The sequence below is a fragment of the Hyperolius riggenbachi genome, chromosome 11, assembly GCF_040937935.1.
Source record: "Hyperolius riggenbachi isolate aHypRig1 chromosome 11, aHypRig1.pri, whole genome shotgun sequence".
Taxonomy (NCBI): Eukaryota; Metazoa; Chordata; class Amphibia; order Anura; family Hyperoliidae; genus Hyperolius; species Hyperolius riggenbachi.
In genome coordinates, this window is record NC_090656.1 from 65650372 (window position 1) to 65671943 (window position 21572).

The window sequence follows — 21572 nt, forward strand, 5'->3', positions numbered from 1 at the left end:
ATATTGCCATCTGGGAGGGGGGGGGGGGCAGAAAGGCTTCCTAATACTGTTAACTGAGGGAAGCCCACAAATGCTATGTGATACTAATGCCTAGGGGCATAAAGGCCATCTAAAAAGGATATCTAGGGGATGGGGGAATTACAGAGATTCACAGATATTGAATTAAAGATAGAATCTTTGTTAGGCATGTTCAATTTAGATGTTTTTTTTTTAAATGACCCGGCATTTGTTGCAGTGTTAAAATAAAAACAGAGGCTATGGACCCATTCATGAAAATACAACAATTGCACTTATTATCTCTATTGACAAGATCAGTATCACCAAGACTGAATCTTTCACTGGTAACCATAGATGATTAAATATACCTCATCAAAGCTGTCAGTGGGTTAAATGTTGCAACATTCCTTTACCAGACATAATGTGCAACCTCAGCCCGCTGTTTTGGGGCTTTTTGGATGACTTTAAAGTCACCAGATTGGCCCTGCCAACTGTGACAAAGACCACAAATACCTCAGATCTCTTTAGTGGTGTAGCAATAGGACAAGCAGAGGTTGCAACCAGGGCCCCTGTACCTGAGGAACTCACATGGAACCCTTATCCAGTCATTGTGTTAGCTCTTTATTGGTGCTGAAATGGTAATTATCACTTTTATATGTACTGTGAAAAGCAACTAATTTGTTTTTAGGCACTTGTCCCACCCGTGACATAAATAAAACTCCAAAAATACTATCTCACACAAATTTAGTTAGAAAAATGAAAAAGTTGTTTATTTATATATTCTTTTTTTTTAAATATATGATTATGAAATCAATATTCAAAAATGTCCAACAAAGCTACCCTCCAACACACCAGTACCCCTCATTAAAACCAAAAAATCCCCTAGTAATGGCCTAGGATATTCCCGGCAACAACTGCAGATGGTAAACTCGACTGCTTACTTCCCACACCCCTGGGCGTCCCCAGTGGGTGCGATGATTGCACTGAACGCTATTATTAAAAAATTGATATATATACACATATATTGTGAAGCGCACTAGATAGTTGAATTGATGTTTCCCTTTAAAGTCTCGGCAGTATCCTTTTTGCTCCAACACTTTGCAAACTGTAACACCATTCTGGTGGTGTACATAATGCTCTGTGGATGTGGAGCCTTTTATGTTGGGAAAACAAAAAGAAATCTAAGTCAGAGAGTTTCGGAACATCTGGCCGATGTAACCTCAAAATAACCTAAATCCTTGATTGCAAAACATTTCATAGAAAAACATGGACGAGATACGTCAGGTATCTCGTTCATTGTGCTAGATTGGATTCACCCTAACCCAAGAGGAGGGGACCCAGATATAACCTTGCTATGTAGTGAAACAAAATGGATTTATCGTTTGAATACTTCCTAGGAGGCATCCTCCCAACTGAGGCTTATGTATTCAAATGTATCCATTCTGTGGTGTGGATACACCGTTCCTCCAATTTGTAAAATTGATTCTGCACTTTTATATGTACGTTGAAGAATGCAAAGTAATCATTAACAAATGATTCCTTTCTCTGCTTACATCTGTCTCACACAGTTGCTGTCCTTGTAAAAATGGTTCTGATAGTTTCTTGGCTCTGAGGGGCTGGCTGGGAGTTGGGAATTGCTGCACATGGGGCCTAAACACAGAAGAGAAGGCAGCACATGGCAGAGGGTGATTGCGGTCTCTGAAGAGGTTTGCTGACCATGGTACAAAGTAGCTACTGCATATGGACATTGCAGAGAAAAGAGAGATGTGTGTGGAATAGGGACACCTTGATCAAGGCTGGATCTAGACTTTTTCTGCCCCTAAGCTAAGTATGTTGGGGCTCCCCTTCCATGTGCAGCCCCCTTTTCCATGTTTAACAGCCCGTCTTGTTCATGGTCCGCTCCCTTTGGCATTTTTACATTTTATATGTTGCTCCCCATTTGAAGACTTCCCTTTCACATGTAGCAACCCCTCTTTCATGCCTAGGTGCCCCCTTATGCTGCAGGCGCTCAAGGCGAGGGCCTTTGTGGCCTTTCCAGAAATCCAGCTCTTGATGCATGTAGAACAGGGGAATTTACTCGGAAGAAAGTGGGAGGTCCTTTACATGGAAGCAGGTGGGCTGCACAATCATGGGTAAAGGCATCAGAGACTGTTGGATGAAAGGAGCCAAACCTATAAATCCCTACCTAGTTTTAATAAAGTAAATTATGCATATAATATCTTGTACTCTGCCACAGTAACCCTAAAACATCTGCAGTCTAGTTGTTCTGCACATAGAAATGGGACAGAGAGCTTGGCACACTGCCAGAGCCGACTTTTTTTGTGCTGATCTATGACACAGCATCCAGCTTCTTGATTTTCAATTGCTCTATTAGCTGGCATTACTGCTCCACTTCTCCGAGTAATGTTTCTCAAGAATAGCCGGGACCACATGCACTTCTCACAGTTCCAGCCTGGCCTGTGCAGAGAGATTTGGTCAGGAACACACTTTTTCAAGATCCATTTTTGCCATTTAGTACTTTTTAAAGCAAAGTTATTTTTAGAAGGAATTGGAAAACCAGTGTGCTGTGTTTCTAAATATATGTACTAGGTGGGTTTGTAAATAGTTGGTAGATCTGGAGAAAAATGCACACGAAGCAGTAGGCAGGTTTGGACAACAGACTTGCATTTACTAAAGCTCATTGCCAGGCAATGATTTAATTATATCATCAAATAGGTTAGTAATAATCAACGTGCTAATATACTAGAATCTTCTAAGGTCTAAGAAATGGGATCTCAGGAGTAGAAGCAGGCAAATTAAAGGAGTTAATGGTGGCCATGTCTGTGGGTGGGTCTGCTACAACTTTTTGGATTGCATTATCCTGCTGTTCCTCCTCTAGAATTTTACAGAGCATGGAGGGCTCTGTAAATCCATGCCCTGGATACAATGGGCAGACACAGAGTGAACTATGTTGTCGCCAACAGCAATAAGTTCATGGTGTAGTAACTGACCAGTGACTATGGGCCTGTTTAGGGAAATACAACGAAAGATGGAGAAAACTACAAGCTGTCCAGTGTAGTTTAAGTATTACGAGGAGAACTGTACAGGAAAAGAGGTATTCACAAATGAGGGCTATCCGTTAGACAATAAAAAAGGCAGAAGAGTAATTTGCAAGAGATGACGAAGCAACATTTTCAAGTTTGGTCTTGCAACAAATCACCTAAATTCTTGTTAAATTGCCAGCAATTTCAGATCAAATATTGCATTTTCATGAATTGCATTGAAGTCAATAGTTCTGACTTCTGTGGTTAATTGCTTTGCCCCTATACATATATTAGTTGCACAGTTTATTATACATTAATATATTATTGTGTTCAAATTTGTATTATGACATGATGAAACTAGACATTTAAGAAATGTAAAAAAATATAGCATTGAAAAAAAAAATCCATTGTTAAAAGCAATTTAAAAAACACAAATGGCCTCCTAGTCCTCCTTCAATCCAGGTGCCACTAACAATATCCTGACAAGGAATGCAGCCTATCAATCCAATAAGTAAATGCAGAATGTATACAGTGCAAACAAATATACATACAAAAATGGGGTATGACTACATTAACCACTTTACCCCCGCGCGTACGTATTTCTCCGCCCCTTTTTCCATCCTTTAAAAACCAGGGACGGAGAAACACGTACTTTCCGCGTACCCGACGCTGTCCGCGCTCCCGCTCGTAAACACGCCGCCCGCCGCTAGTAAACACGCCGCCGCCCGCTCGCCCGGAGATCAATGAACGGGAAAATCCATTCCCGTTCGTTGATCTAAGCCCCACAATGACCCGCTGCTCTCCTATGGGCAGCGCGATCATTGTGAGAAGAAACTCACGTGTCCAGCCTCCTTATTCTTCCTCCAAGCTTCCGGAAGGAGGCTTGGAGGTCGCAATAAAGCAAAAAGTTACTGTGGCCATCTTGTGGCCAAATAGTAAACTACACCCTACACATTTTTCACATACAAATAAATGACTTTTACACAAAAAAATTAACTCATTACCTCCCACACTCCGAATTTTTTTTTTTTTGTAATTAAAAAAAAATTAAAAAATTTACAATTAAAAAAAATACATAATTAGTTACCTTAGGGACTGAACTTTTTAAATATTTAAGTCAAGAGGGTATAACACTGTTACTTTATAAACTATGGGCTTGTAATTAGGGATGGACGCAAAACTGAAAAAAATGCACCTTTATTTCCAAATGAAATATTGGCGCCAAACATTGTGATAGAGACATAATTTAAACGGTTTTATAACCGGGACAAAAGGGCACATAAATTTCATGGGTTTTAATTACAGTAGCATGCATTATTTAAAAACTATAATGGCCGAAAACTGAAAAATAATTTTTTTCCCCACATTTTTCCTATTTTCCCATTAAAACACATTTAGAAAAAAATAATTCTTGGCATAATGTCCCACCTAAAGAAAGCCTAATTGGTGGCGGAAAAAACAAGATATAGTTCATTTCATTGCGATAAGTAATGATAAAGTTATAGACGAATGAATGGAAGGAGCGCTGAAAGGTGAAAATTGCTCTGGTGGTCAGGGGGTAAAACCCCTCAGTGGTGAAGTGGTTAAGGTATGAATACAAAAAAAATGCAATCAATTAAGAGTCCAGTGCGGAGGTAAATACCAAATCTACATAATAATAAATTATTAACTTCCTATCAGAAGATGCACAAAGTATCACCATGTAGAGAAATGCACAACAGAGTCCCTAATTGAATGCAAATGACATGCATTGCTGCAAAGTGCAATAATGTTCGATACACAAATCAATCAGTGTATCGATCCTTGTATTGAGTGGGGAAGGGGCGCCCAATATCTATATATATATAATAGAGTAAGTGCCTCAACCTTCAAGCAAGAAGAAGAAGTACTTTGCATGAGAAAATTTATGCGTGCTCAAACACCAAGTTTAAGGCCTCTTTTCCACGGACTGTTGAGCTGTGTGCTCAGCAAGCAGTTAACAGACAGCAGTGAGCAGATACCAGGCAGCAACAAGCAGTTACCAGGCAGCAGTGAGCAGTTGTGAGAGTTTGAGAGGCATTTCACTGCCTATCAACAGTCCATGGAAAAGAGGCCTTACCCTAGCAAGTCTGGCTTTGCAAATCTGGCCTAATTGGCTATTCATGAGGCAATGCTCATGCAAATGCATGCACAAACCAATACCGCAAAGCGGTCACCCTGCTACATGCTACATTAGCACTATCCAGGAGCGCCACGGGGAGAATTCCCAATGCCTCCTTTTTATACAACCGGGGGGACCGCAGGGTCCCAGGCTCTCTCACTGCCTGGGAACCACAGCGGCACCCCAGAGGGGGAGGATGGGTGGCGCAGACGACCCCCCCCCCCCAAGTGTGGCCAGCGCCGGGGAGAGCCGTCCGCACCCACCTCCCAATATTAAAAACAGGCACTTACCTTAACGTCCATTGCATTCTGCTACATGCGCATTAACTTGGGGGCACCACATGAGAAAGGAGAGAAGCATGGGTCACCCCGAGCTTTAGAGCTCAGGGCTGGCTCACATACAGCACTCCAGAGGGGGGGGGGGAGGACAGGCGCAGACAACTCACTCCAGGGTTCACACCACCGGAGCAAGCCATCCACCACCTGCCTCCTAAGGATACAAACTGCACAAAATGCTTTCCATGAGAAAATTAATGCGCATGTAGCAGAACGCAATGGACGGTAAGGTAAGTGTCAGTTTTTAATATTAAGAGGTGGGTGCGGACGGCTCTCCCCGGAGCTGGCCACGCTTGGGGGAGGGGCGGCTGCGCCACCCAGCCTCCCCCTCCGGGGTGCCGCTGTGGTTCCCAGGCAGCGAGAGAGCCTGGGACCCCGCTGTCCCCCCAGTTGTATAAAAAGGAGGCATTGGGAATCCTTTCCGTGGCGCTCCTGGATAGTGCTAATGTAGCATGAACTAATTCCTGCAGGGCGACTGCTTTGCGGTATTGGTTTTTTTACCCTGCATAGCTTGGCATGCGAAAGCAAATGCATATTTGCATGAGCATTGCCTCATGAATAGCCAATTAGGCAAGATTTGGAAAGCCAGACTTGCTAGGGTTAAACTTGGTGTTTGAGAACGCATAATTTTACTCATGGAAAGCATTTTTTGCAGTTGTATCCTTTGGAGGCAGGTGGTGGATGGCTTGCTCTGGTGGTGTGAGCCCTGGAGTGAGTTGTCTGCGCCTGTCCTCCCCCCCCCCCCTGGAGTGTTGTATGTATGTATGTGAGCCAGCCCTGAGCTCTAAAGCTTGGGGTGACCCATGCTTCACTCCTTTCTAATGTGGTGCCCCCAAGTTAATGTGCATGTAGCAGAACGCAATGGATGTTAAGGTAAGTGCCTGTTTTTAATATTGGGAGGTGGGTGCGGACGGCTCTCCCCGGCGCTGACCACACTTGGGGGGGCCCGGGGGGTCGGCTGTTCGCCCTCCCCCTCCGGGGTGCCGCTGTGGTTCCCAGGCAGTGAGAGAGCCTGGGACCACGCGGTCCCCCCGGTTTTATGGGGGCATTGGGAGGCCTTCCCGTGGCGCTCCTGGATCGTGCTAATGTAGCATGAACTAATTCCCGCAGGGCGATCGCTTTGCGGTATTGGTTTTTGGACCCTGCATAGTTTGGCATTCGAAAGCAAATGCATATTTGCATGAGCATTGCCTCATGAATAGCCAATTAGTCCGGATTTGCAAAGCCAGACTTGCTAGGGTTAAACTTGGTGTTTGAGCATGCATATATTTTCTCATGGAAAGCCTACTTCTTCTTCTTGCTTCAAGGTTGAGGCACGTACTCTATTAGATAGATAGATGCGGCGTATGCTATGACGCGGGTTGGCTAGTGTGTTATAATCTGGTAAGTGCTGACCTAGATGTCCTGCTATTCTCTCTAACATACTTAGTAAATTTGGTGATGATAGCTTTTTGCTGGCAATTGGCTATAAAAGTTCCCATTGACTTTAATCAAAATTTTTGAAACTGACTCACTGAAATTCTATTTGTTCTGAGCCACCAGAAATTCAATGATAATCTTTTGAGCACACTAGCGAAACTGTTGCTCAACCATTCTTATTTGGTTATTTACATTCTTTCTGAGGCTGGTATGCCACTCGCCAAAAAAAGATGATGAAACCATAAAATATCAACCTACCAACAAAGGTGTAATACTCTTAAAACTGAGGGCAAAAATGGAGGTTCCCAAAGGTAATAACATAGTTAAAATAAAATTGAGTCAGCCTACTGGCTCAAGCCCAGTTCACACAGATGTTTCCCAGGTTGTAAAGGTCGGCCATGGTGCCTGTCATTAAGTGCTGAATAGTCGGTACCATTGTTTACCGCCCATGCAAACAACGCATTTTAGCCCTATTTTTTGCGTCTTCTGCCCAGCACTTAAGCGATCCTGAAAAGCAACATGTAGCTTCCAGGATCTCTTTTCTATTACCCCTGCAGGGGTGAAAAAATGCTGCACGCTGCCAGAAGCCGCTGAAAGCTGCCTAAATGCATTTCATGAGTTTAACCATGTCTTCAGTTCATCAAGTACCTACAAATAATCAAGACATGACTCACTGCACAAGCCTAAAATATAAATATAGTAATAAAAAAATACACTAATAATAATAGTACAAAAATAGCATAATATAATAAGAAATATTGATAAAAATATAAATAGAAAGCAACCTGACCGCCAGGGGCGCCTCTAGGCATAGGCAGTACAGGCCATTGCCTGGAGTGCCATTGGTCCTGGGGGGCTCCATGTTGCAGAATTAAGCCCCACCCCCAAATTAAGCCACACCCCTGTGGCTGTTCTATTACTTGCTTCTGCTGAATCTACTTAGCGTAAGTTGCAGGCAGCTGACACCTCTGTGCCTTGTGCATCCTTCTTTCCTCCTTTGTGCCATCTCTGCCTCCTTCTGTGCCCTTTGTGCCTCCTTATGTCCCCTTTGCCTTTATTTGTCCCCTTGTTCTACCTCTGCCCCCCTGTTCCTCCTTTAGTCCTACTCTGCCTCCTTCTGTACTCCTGTGCCTCCTTCTGTTTCCCTTTGTGCCTCCTTCTGTCTCCATGTGCCTCTTCATTCCCCATGTGCCACCTTTGTCCCCTACATCTTTCTCTGTCCCCATGTGCCTCCTTCTGTCCCCATGTGCCTCCTTCTGTCCCCATGTGCCTCCTTTAGTCCCCCTGTGACTCCTTTAGTCCCCCTGTGACTCCTTTAGTCCCCCTGTGACTCCTTCTGTCCCCCTTTGTGTCTCCTTCTGACCCATTGTAGAGGGTGCCAGGCTGACAAGGCATGAGTGCTGTGCAGGGAGGACCATGGTCAACCCCCGCCAGATGTTGTGTCCCTAGATGGTGAACAGGCTTGCGGCGTCAAATAGACTCCGCATCAGTTCACTGGCCCACAGCCCGTAAGCTCACTTCTGCAGCCTTACATTACGTGTATTTTATGGTGAAACACTGCCCGCATTGCAAATTTTCTGATGAAACGCTGCCGCATTATGATTATTTTCATGGGAGGGTGCCATGGGGGTGGGGGGGGGGGCACAGATTTTCTCGCCTGGAGTGACAACATGGCTAGAGGCGCCCCTGCTGACCGCAACATAAAAGGTGCAGAGTGAACTGTATTGCTGTAGCCTACAGCGATGAAAAGCTGTAGTACAAGCAGTTACCCGTATCTGGGTTCCTGCCTAGATACTAACATAAATTTTGTTTTTTAAATCAACTAGTCAATGAGAAGTTGCTACAAAGATGTAAACAAGCTCTATCATTGGGTGACAACTGAGAACTAGACATGAATAATATACTGTTTAGTACAAATGTAACTACAAAAGTCTCAAGGTTTTCTTTGATAATCCAAGCAACCATAATAAAAGCAAAAATGGAATGTAATCAAGCATTCTAAAATATTCAGTTGGAAATTTCATTGAAAATAACCTTAGCCAATATAAAATATTTCCAGTAGACTCAAATGTGCTAGAAAATGTTTCTTAACAATCGGTAACACTGATACTCTTTTATCTACTGTGGAAAAAAGAAATACTAGAAAAGTCGGAAATTCATTTGTGCATGAAGTCCCATAAGACAGAAGGCACTAATAAGAACCACAAAGGTCCAATGTGCAGATAGCCAATCCCTCTACTCCATTGGCTGTCACTGTTTCTGATAAATCCTGGTTCTGCGGTATAACAGTGGAACAGAGGTCTCGGGATAGATCCCTAGAGGGGTGTTACAGGAATATTAGGTAGTTTCACTGTGGCTGGTAGCTTTATTATAGTTCTTGATTTAAAGTGTTCAATGATAAAAAGAGCTCTTGTATAAAGTTTATCTTAGAGCAAAGCTTCAGAGCATCTGCTCATTTTTGAAGGAGCAAACTAATATTTCACCAAAGCTCTCTTAGCACAATGCCCCAGCGTAGACCTCTAGGGAACTGCAGATGGCAATCTTTGGTAGCTGGAGCACTTTAAATGTTAATGAGATTGGAGCACTTTATGTACAGTACTGCCCATCATTATTCATACCCCTGGCAAATTTTGACTTAGTTACTTTTATTCAACCAGCAAGTCATTTTTTTGATGGGAAATGACATAGGTGTCTCCCAAAAGATAATAAGACGATGTACAAAAGGCATTATTGTGGAAAAAAACATTTCCCAGTTTTTATTTAAATTTGAGCAAAAATTGTCCAGTTCAAAATGATTCATACCCTTTACAAATTGTCACAGTCTGTGGGAAAATCCAAAGTTCTATACCATTCCAAATAGTCGAAGCTGTTCTAAAGCGTTCTAAAGCATCCTAATTACCCTAATTAACTGGGAAAAACAGTTTTAATCCCTTCAACAGGTGAAAAACGGCAGCTCTCTGCAGTTGGTTTGTGGACAGTCAAGACAAAGGAGCTGAGTGAGGACCTGCAGCTGCGCATTGTGGCTGCTCACAAGTCAGGAAAGGGCTACAAGGCCACTTCTAAATGTTTTCCAGTTCCAGTGGCTACAGTGCAAAGTATTATTAAAAAATACAAGATGTTCTAACTTCTACACTGTAAGGAAAATCTCAGAAGACGTCGTCGGAAGCCAAAAGTGACACCTCTGCTGGCCAGGAGGATAGTGAGAGAGGTGATAAAGAATCCAAGGATCACCACCAAGGCCATCCTGGTGATTTTGGGCTCTGCTGGTGGCAATGTTTCAAGGCTGACAATCCAACGGACACTGCACACTGCTGGGTTCCACTGATGCAGAACAAGGACACCACTTCTCCAGATAAGGCACACAAAGCTTGCTTGGCTTTTGCAAATGCTCAACTGGACAAATAAGATGACTTCTGGTCTTCTGTGTTATAGTTAGATGAAACAAAAATGTAATTGTTTGGTCACAATGATGTTTCCTTCACTTGGTGCAAAAAAAAAGTGAAGCCTTCAACCCAAAGAACACCATCCACTGTCAAACATAGTGGTAGGAACCTAATGCTTTGGGGTTGTTTTTTCACCCAATGGACAAGGGAACCTAATCACAGTAAACGGCATGAGGATTCTCAACGACAACATCAGGTAGTCTACATAGAAACTTGGCCTTGGGCACCAGTGGATATTTCAGCATGACAATGGCCCAAAACACACAGCAAAAGTGGTAAAGAAATAGTTAGCAGACAACATCATTAACATTTTGGAGTGGCCCAGCCAGAGTCTTGACTTGAATCCAATTGAGAATCTGTGGAGGGAGCTAAAGATCAGGGTGATGGTAAGAAGACCCTCCAACATAAAAGATTTGGAGCTCATTACTAACGTTGAATGGCCAAAAATACCTGTGGAGACATGCAAAAAGCTGGTCTGCAATTATAGGAAGCGTTTGATTGCTGTAATAGCCAATAAAAGGCTTTTCTATGGATTATTGAGAAGGGTATGAATACTTTTTGACTGGACACTTTTTACTCAAATGTAACTAAAAGCTGAAAAATGTTTTAATTTCCACAATAATGCCTCTTGTACATGGACTTATTATGTTTTGAGACAGCTATGTCATGTCCCGTCAAAAAATGACTTGCTGGTTGAATAAAAGTAACTTTAACTCAAAATTTGCTATGGGTATGAATAATTATGGGCAGCACTGTTTGTGTGTGACCTCCCCCTCCCCATTTATATTATACTCTGAGCAGCACCATAAAGGAGACAATATAGAAATAATAATGCAGTTACAGATGCATGCTGTTTGACGTAAAAGTGTTTCACACCAGTGGAGCAACTTGATAGTCCCATGTGTTTTATAGTCCCCTGCACATGACTGGGTCTCTGACATGAATACAGCCTCACGTCACTGCACTTCAATCCACATCTGCTTTAGTAAATCACCTACTTAAAGTGGAGGAAATTATTGTAGAGGAGCACACTGGGGGCTGTGAGGCGTGCTGGGGAAAATCAGAGAGTAATAAGTATGTAATAAGCAACAGTCTGGGAAATATGGACAGTGATCCTGGGGACAGGAAGCATGAAGTATAATTTACATGAGAAATGAAAATGAGGTAGAAAGTGAAAATAAAACTCCTCAATATCAACATAAGATGATACAAATAATAATAATAATAATAGTGAACTTAAAACTCTTACTTAGAGTAGTATTGATGGAATTCCCAATACCTTTATTTACTACGTTACAAAATGTCCCAATTCAGATTCCTGCAACAGTAGGGTTAGGAGCGGCACACCTTTCCATACAAAATCGGGTGCTGAGCCTTGGATGCAAAGCAAACATCCCATCAATGTAGTAAAGTCAAAGAGTAGACTTGCACACCAGCTTCTCAATAGAGCAAAAAGTGTCGTTTAATCATCCATTATATGTCAAACACAGAGCATGACAATTGTTTCGGGGCCACTAAGGGTCCCCTTCATCAGATAAATGCAGACAAACATTTCATTATAATGTGCACACCAATAAATACCAGTGATACAGGGTCAACCCATTAGAACAGGAAACGCCCACTCATTACAATGTAAACATGTAGCAAACAGTAGATCAATACCATATATGCAAATTACTCAAACATCAACATACATAATGGATGTATAGTGTAATGCCCACTCGGTGGGTCTCATAGCAACCTTTGCTGTATGCATAAAAAAGGCAATAGTGTTAATTGATCCACACTGTCACTCACCACTAAATTCAAATCTATTGGCCGGCGCCGCCTGTATGGGACAACTCCCGCCGCCAGCAACCGTTGGGAAAAGCCCTCTAGTCAAGAGGGACATCGGAAACCCGCCCATTTCCGGCTCACACGGCCGGACCAGCCGTAAGGTCCAGCAGAGTTTGCCGGAGCGGAAGGGGCGTGATAAAACGTCGCGCTGCAAGATCCAATAGAAGACTGGATCACTCTACGCATAATGGCATGCCTGGCGTAAAGCATCGCCATGGCAACCACAGGGTGGCCAAAACAAAATGGAGCGGAAGGGGCATGGCCAAGCATCGCGCCGCAAGATACAATAAGAGACTGGATCACTCTACGCAAAGTGGTGTGCCTGGCGTAAAGCATCGCCATGGCAACCAAAGTGAGGCAACAACAAGGCAAGCGCTGCGCTAACTGAGCACATAATGCGCTAGCGATGTCCCAAAACAAATGATATGTGGAACACACATCATAGTAAAGTGCTGGATGCGGGGATATCCCACAGAGGCGCCCCCAACACACAGTACTAATGCTAATACATTAAATTGTATATAGTGGCTGATGCTGCACATACACCGCAGAACTAGTAATGGCAAGAAGCCAATATGTCAAAATTAGAATTTAAAGTATTTAAAGTATGTCTGCAGTGTCAAACAGCATCAGTCAGTAACAAAGCTACATGTGAAACTGAGAAATGGGGGAACATGAAAGGGAGACAAGGGAGGGAATTCAGATTCCTGGTCAATGAAATAGGCCTTAGCTGAAGTAAATAGAGCTGAATTCACAGCAGTACAGTTTTAGCTGTTCTCTCTATATCTTCTCTTCTAGTTCAAAGGATACTTACACGATTTAAGTGGTCCCAAACAGTACATACCATTCTCTTACTAGAAGAGTCTGTGGATGCTTTGATGGTGTCCAAGATCAGAAAGAAAGAAACGTTCCTCTTCTCACAAATTAACCTTCTGATGTCTTCTCTTCTTGTGCAAGGTTGACCTGAGAAACTAGTCAACAAGAGTAAAGGCTACTTCTTCTTAGCTAAGTATATGAGGACCTTTGCCTCCAGTTAGGAAAAATCAGCACCATTGTGGTCTAAAGTCACAGGGGGACATTTATCAAGAGTGTCTGAGACAAAATATTGGTAGGATTTTAGAAATCCATGCATAACTGTATTAGACATTTTAAGAAATCACTAGATAGTGCAGTTTCCTTCTTAAACTGTTCTCAAATAAGAGGAGTTAGGAAAGTTTCTCAGAGTGGGTGAGGAAAATTGTTGTTGTTGAGGTAACCAATACATCTGCTGCATTGATACAGAAAAGAGAAGTTATAATGGCATAAAAATATTATTTACGGTAGATTATTTTAGGTTAACTGACAAGATGTAATGTAAATAAATATATCATTTATATGTATTAGAGCTGAGGAAAAAAAACAACAACTTTAGGAGTCAATGACCAGCACTGGAAGGATAAAAGGGAACCTAAACGGAGAGGGATATGGATGTTTCCTTTTTAAAAATACCAGCTGCCTGGCAGTCCTGCTGATCTCTTTGGTGCAATAGTGGCTGAATCACAGACCTGAAACAAGCATGCAGCTAAAGCTAATCCAGTCTGACTTCAGTCAGAGCACTTGATCTGCATGCTTGTTCAGGGGCTGTGGCTAAAAGTATTAGAGACACAGGATCAGCATGAGTCAGGCAACTGGTATTATTTTAAAAGGAACAATCCACATCCTTCTCAGTTTAGGTCCCCTTTAAGCACAGAACAGCTTCACAGGATTCAGCAGGGGGGGGGGGGGGGGGGTACTTCACAAATCATGTCTAGTCTGCACTGCACAATCTGTAGAAGTGCTATTAAGCACTTCTAAATTTGCTGCAGTTTAGGAATGGATTTGCACGTTTCTTAACTGTAGAGCAGTTCTAAAAATTCACGCTAAATTGCCGCTATTCTGTAGGATTTAAGAATCTTCTCATCATGAGAAGATTCCTAAATCTTCTCATGATACATGACCAGACCAGTGCTTCAGGATCCATTTCAATTCCACTGGGCTCAGTGGTCTAGAAAGTTTGCTGCAGAAGGAAACCTGCGGTCCATTCAGTGGATTGTGCAGAACGGATCAGTTTGAATAGATGAATGTGAATGGATCCATTTGCGTCTGTTCCGATGCAGGAACAGACAGTTTTTTAGCGCTAATGTGAACTGGAGCTTACAGCTCTGGGGTCCACTGCGGTTGCAGTGGCTGCTCCCCTATAGTTATGCCCCTGACATAATCTCAGACTAAAGAAAGCAATAGTCAAAGGTTAGTTTGCAACAGTCACGTTTGGTAGCATCCTTGTAATCTACTGTATACAGTATATTTAGTGTGATAAGGATTATTTCTTCCTCCAAGAAAGTTTACATTCTCTTTAGCGATTCTGATGGCTGAGTGCTTTTCATTTGGTATTCTACAAATGCATTCCGTGTGACTCTACTCATACTTCAAATGGGTCAATTTGTTTTGCTGTGTTAACATGAAAAATAATGTTTTGGAATAGTAGTTTGATTTCCTTTACACTGTAATTAAATTCCTTTCGTTGAAAATGCCATTGGATCATGTTAGAGGTAATGATGGAGTACAAGGGAAGGAAAGGAGTTGATATTTTAACTTGTTGATAAGGTGGGATGAAGGATAAATTATAAATGGTGATAGATTGTTCCGTTTTGTGACACCTTCAATATGTCTTTTGGCAAATGGCCCTTAATGATAAATCTATGGAATAGAGAATTGTCCAAACTTATATGTGTATCAGACAAATGAGCCTCTGCTTCTTATTTATATTGCAAAGGGAATTCTGAATGGAGCATAATTTGACATTGTACAGGTCATAGAACAGAACTGAAAAACGCTGCAGACAATATTTGAAATATTCTTATTAATATTTAGTATTTATATAGCGCCGACATCTACCACAGCACTGTACAAATTATATAGTCTTGTCACTAACTGTCCCTCTGAGGGGCTAACAATTGAATCCCTACCATAATCATACGTCCATCGTAGTAAGTCTAAGGCCAATTAAGGGGTACGCCAATTAATTAATCTTTATGTTTCTGGGATGTGGGAGGAAACTGTATTGTTTGGAGGAAACCCACTAAAACATGGGGAGAACGCACAAATTCCTTGCAGATAGTGCCCTGGCTCAGATTCAAATTGAGGACACTGACTGCAAGGCTAGATTGCTATCCACAACGTCTCTGTGTTAGAGAATCTTATATATGCCCTCAACTGTCTCTAAACTTTGTGCAGATACCCCAACCTCTGTAGAGCTACCACACTTTTTGAGAGTATGGCTGTGTCAAGTCATTAACTCCCCCCTCACTTCAAAAGCCAAGCGGCAAGCCATTACAGGAGCTAAATAAAGTAAGGAAGGAAGCAAAAGGAAAAACCAATGTGTAAGGTGCGTATTCACATAGTAAGATGGGGGGCTGGATTTAGTGATGATAGTTATCTGCTAATTACGATTACGCCAAATTCACATCATTTTCCACAGTTACAGCCGTACGTAATTGCGATTTGGGAATTCAATTGATTTTGCATAATCCATTCGTAATTTTCTATAATTACGCAAACTTTTATGTAATTTTGTGTAGAATTTAGCAATTAAATACAAATCCCCCATACATGCTGTTGTCACTAAAATTGCTACTTTTGTTAAAGGAGAACTGTAGTGAGAGGTATATAGAGGCTGCCATATTCATTTCCATTTAAGCAATACCAGTTGCCTGGCTGTCCTGCTGATCCTCTGTCTCTAATACTTTCAGCCATATACCCTGAACAAGCATGCAGCAGATCAGGTGTTTCTGACAATTTTGACAGATCTGACAAGATTAGCAGCATGCCTGTTTCTGGTGTTACTCAGACACTTCTTCAGCCAAATAGATCTGCGGGGCTGCCAGGCAACTGGTATTGCTTAAAGGATACCAGAACGGAATGGTTCTGGTAAAAATGATAGCAGCACTGTATTGGTTATACCTGCTGCTCCTCCTGTCCCCCTCCGTCTGCCGCCGTTCTCAGTGTATAAATCCCGGTGTGCGGCAACTTTATTGAACTTTGACCCGGATATACTGTGCCCTGTGCGTGTAGTATGTCCTTACCTCTTCACTTCTGGCCGGCGCATAGTGGGAGGCTCAGAAGCACGCTGACCCCTCTGTGCTGCGTGTGCTCTCCATTAAACCAAGCGTCACATGATTAGCATGTGATGCTTGGTTTAGTGGAGCGCACACGCAGCACGGAGGACTCAGCCTGCTTCTGAGACTCGCACTATGCAGAAGTGAAGAGGGAAGGACATACTGCGCACACAGGGCGCAGTATGTCCGGGTCAAAGTTCAATAAAGTTGCTGCACACCGGGATGTATACACTGAGAATGGCGGCAAACGGAGGGGGCAGGAGGAGCGGCTGGTATGTGCTATTTACAACCTACACAGTGCTGTTGTCCTTTAACAGGAAGTAAATATGGCAGGCTCAATATACCTCTCATGACAGTTCTCCTTTAAAGGGAGGAGGGGAAAGAAGTAAATAAAGAGAAGTTTGCAAAAAGATCTTGTGGTTTTAGAGATAATTGATTTTGAGACTTTAAATTCAAAAAAATGTCAGTTGAAAAACCATTTTTTTTTTCATATTCAAAATTGATTATCTCAAAAACTACAAGGTCTTATTGAAAAAATATTTCTTTCCTTGACTTGTTCCCACCCTTCCCCTTGATGTAGCAATTTTGGTAACAACCTAAAGTAGTCTAGAATAGTTGCCCTCAGTATAGGTTAGCCAGCTGAAGGTGCTCCCAGTTTAGGTAGCCTAGTATAGCTGCCCCCAGTTAAAGGTAGTCATGCAGAGTATAACGCAGCTGGAAGACATGCTGTTATCTTACCTGCTCCACCGCCAGAGTCCACCGATGTCAGACTTCTGGTCACCGCCCAGCTCTCCCCTACTGCCTGGTACCTCTTCCTGCATTACGTGATTACGCAAGTGCAGGAAAACATGCCAGTACTAGGGGGAGAGCTGAGCAGTGACAGAAAGTCTGACATCATTGGACTCCGGGGAGCAGGTGAGATAGTGGCACGTCTTCCACCTGCACCCTATACTTTGCATGGTGGTTGTGGGACACTGCGGCTGCACGGGGGCAGTTTGTCACCCCTCCAGCATGCTCTACCCCCTTAGTACACCCCTCGCCAGAGCTAATAGAGCTGAAACTTGTCAGAGTGCTGAGCAGTGCGTATTACTGAACAGGTACAGTTCTGTGCTGAATGCTTTTCAGTCCTAGCAGCTCTAGCGTAGTTCTGCATTAAGCATGGCTACCACCTGTGGGAAAAAGCTGTTCTTGTGTGTAGAAATTTTAGTTGGGATTGACCTGAATCTTACTCCTGAAGGCAAGATCCATAAGATGGCGTGAGCAGGGTGAGAGGGGTCAGAGGCAATCTTGGTCACTCTTATTTTGCACCTTCTAATGTAAAGATCCTGCAGGGAAAACAAGCTATAGCCAATTATCCTTTCCGCTGTTCGGATGATGCGCTGTAGTCTCACCTTTTCTAGTACCAAGCAGGAGCCGAACCATACAGTCGTAGATGATGTCATGATGGATTCAGTGATTGCGGTGTAGAACTGCACCATTAATTTTTGAGGTAGGCCAAACTTTTTCAGCTGCTATAGGTGGTACATCCTCTTTTGCGCTTTCTTGATGATAGTGAGTGACAGTATTATTGTCCCATTTTAGGTTGTTTGAGATTGTGGACCCAAGGAATTTGCAAGACTCTACCCGAGTTATTGTAGTTTCAATAATCTTAAGGTACCATGATTATGTTCCAAATCAGGGTACTCATTTTTCGTTAGTGAAATTTGATTCTGCTGATTTCACTGCTGCTAGCTATCTGCAGTGGAGTATGGAGGGTTGCAACCTCATTCAGTATAGGGGGACCTTTCGAGAAGTTATGCTTCCCTGAAGCAGTGCACCTAACTAGGGACGCTACAATGACATTAAGCAGAAGGGGTTTGGGCCTGTATGGTTAGGTTTATGGATAATCAACGGGATGCAAATATTTGAGTTCATGCAGAATTATGTAATTTTGTATGCAAATGTATGCAGCTTGAAAATGGACCAATGAATTTAAACGTTAGTGGGACTTGATTGTTGCATTTTCAAGCTTCATACATTTTGCATACAAATCAACATAATCCTGCAGGGACTTAGAAATATTTGCATCCCATTATTCATCCTTACGCCTAACCATACAGGCCATAGACCTCTTTTGCTTATTAATTTGATTATTGCAGTCAGAAATATTGTAGCTGCTCATTGCCTACAGTCTGTGAACTACCTGTCATGTGCACCAATGTTCCTGTGAACTACAAGCCCTGCCTCATTGCATAGACCCATGAGCCCATTTGCAATTCCCCGTTTTCTCCTACGTGATATTTTTATAGTCTATAGAAAAATATCTTTTAAGCACTTTACAATGAAAAAAAGTACCAAAACGTTGCGGAAAAAGTACTATCAAAATGATTTTAAGTAATTTCTTACTTGCTGGTGGTTTAACCACTTAACGACCGCCTAACGCTGATAGGCGTCGGCAGGTCGTAAGTGGTATTACATGGACGAGCGGCCTTTCCGTGTCAGTTCACGGTCGGAGGGTGTCTCCGTGAACAGACTGCGAGCCGCTGAACAGACTGCGAGCACTCAAAATGTAAACACGTGGGGATGAAATCCCCGCTGTTTACATCATACGGCGCTGCCCCTGCATCTGATTGGTGGGGATCGCTGGCATCTGATAGGCTATAGCCTATCCTAGGCGGCGCAGGACGGATCTCCGTCCTGCGCATTACACAGTGTGAGGGAGAGGGAGGTAAGGAGAGGGAGGGCGGAAATCGCTGCGGAGGGGGGCTTTGAGGAGCCCCCCCCGCAAAACGCAGATAGCCGGCTGCAATCAGACCCCCCAACAGGACATACCCCTAGTGGGGAAAGAAGGGGGGGGAAGTCTGGTCACCCTGGCTGCAAAGTGATCTGTGCTGTGGGCTGGAGAGCCCATGCAGCACAGATCACAGCAAAATCCCCTGGTCCTTTAAGGCATTTTATGATGAGGTGTGAAAATATCACCTAGGTCCTAGTAGAAAACTCAGGAGAAAAAGTGAATTGCATATGGGCCAAGGTATCTACATTTACTGTAGGTATTCTGGGAAATGCAACTTGACATCTATAGTTATTCTTACTTTGGATGCCACATGGTTACGCCGGATTAATCTGCCCACCAGCTTAAAGTGAACCAGAGACGAAGCACTCTCATGTATTTCATCATATATATCAGTGGAAACATTAGAGAAAACACCTACCCTGCTTTCTGTTCCATGCTTCACTGCTCAGCTTGCCTGTTAACAGCCCTGATAAAATCCCTGACTGAGCATTCAATCTGGCTTTGCTCAGGAATCATTATAGCTGAGTCTGTCTTCTCTGATATCTTTTCAAGCCCAAGCCTTCCCCATTCTTACTCTGCTGTAATGATTCAGCTATAATGATTCCTGAGCAAAGCCAGACTGAATGCTCAGTCGGGATTTTAACAGGGCTGATAACAGGCAAGCTGTGCAGTGCAGAATGAAACAGAAAGCATGGTAGGTGTTTTCTCGAATGTTCCCACTGATATATATGGTAAAATACATGAGGGCGCTTCATCTCTGGTTCACTTTAATCCAGAGACAAAGATTAAGTAAACACTGCATTGACAAGCATGTCTGGCAAAAGAAAAAGCTGTTCTCCATGAGTTTGGTTATATATACTTGTCATCATGATTACTATTAGAATTTGCTTGTTTGGGATTGTTTGGGATTAAGTTGGACTTTCATATATCAAAATATAAAAATCATTGCTTCCCAGTCTGTGTTTTTGCATATGATGTGCCAATATCAGTGGGAGCTTGACTTTGCTTGTGGATATTTTAACTCATAAGTGCCCTTTTCCACTACCAGCATTTTGCAATCTGATTCCGATCACCTGCGGATCACAATACACTAAGTACAGTGATACTAATGGAAGCCGCGGTAAACATTTCCACTGGTGCTATAAGTTTGAGGAGCCGTTTTATTCCTGAGTTCAACCGCTGTCTTGCTACATTTTCCGTGTGATTGAGCTCCTGTACTTTGCATAGGAGTTCAGAAAAATCGCAAAACAATTGCACCATTATGTGATTTTCCCCACGAATTGGCAAATCGAGGTATTTTCCAACTCGTTTTTTCCCCTGCGCAAATTACAAGCGTGAGCACACTGCAATCCTGATGTACAGCTGATGGATCGCAGCGCAGTCACGGCAGGATCAGGGTAGTGGCAATTGGGAAGAAATGCAATTGCATTGCAGCATGATCGCAATCACGGTTCTTAGTGCAAAACGACCCCAAAAGTAGTATGACCTTTGAGCCAACATGCTTATGTTATTATAAAGTTTTGTATCTCCACACATATGGCATTTTACTATTGTTATAGTTTGATCTGATCATGTAACTTGGGGGGGGGGGGGGGGGGCAGGCAACCAACCCCCCCCCCACCCCCCCCCCTTCCCCGGCAGCCTCTAAGCCGAATCCCCGGACCCATCCCACTGGGCTTTGTCACACAAAATCATTAGGTGTTTATCATATGTCCTCATCGCATTGTTGGGGACCCCATTTTTTCCCTCCTCTTCCCTTACAAATTCAGGTCTTACCTAATCCAGGCAGAACACAGGAGGCAGCACCATACTCTACACTCCGGACTTCTCCCCACGGCGCCTCTCCTCCTCATTCCCTGTAGGCATTTATGGGGTTACCATAGCTGGAAGGGAAGGGGGACACATCTTTTGGGACCCCTGCAGGCTCTGGGGCCCTGGGTCAATTGCCCCCTTTGCCTCTATGGAAGTGCCGGCCCTGCTCTTCGTATGGGTGGCATGTTTTTTTTTCTTCTTCAAGCTTGGCTCTATACAGTGTATGTATGTATATGTATGTATGTATGTATGTATGTATGTATGTATGTATGTATGTATGTATGTGTGTGTGTGTGTGTGTGTGTGTGTGTGGTGTGTGTGTGTGGTGTGGTGTGTGTGTGTGTGTGTGTGTGTGTGTGTGTGTGTGTGTGTGGTGTGTGTGTGTGTGTGTGTGTGTGTGTGTGTGTGTGTGTGTGTGTGTGTGTGTGTGTGTGTGTGTGTATGTATATGTGTGTGTGTGTGTGTTTTTATACACACACACACATATAATCTGCATTGCAAGGATATATTAAGAAAAAAAATATGTAAATGGCCTATATATGGTTTGAGAAACAATAATGGAAGACTTCTGTCCCTATTGGTACACTGGGTTGAGATTTTTGCTATTAATAGTCATTGGAATATGTGTAAGGGCATACATAAATCCATCCATATTACCCTT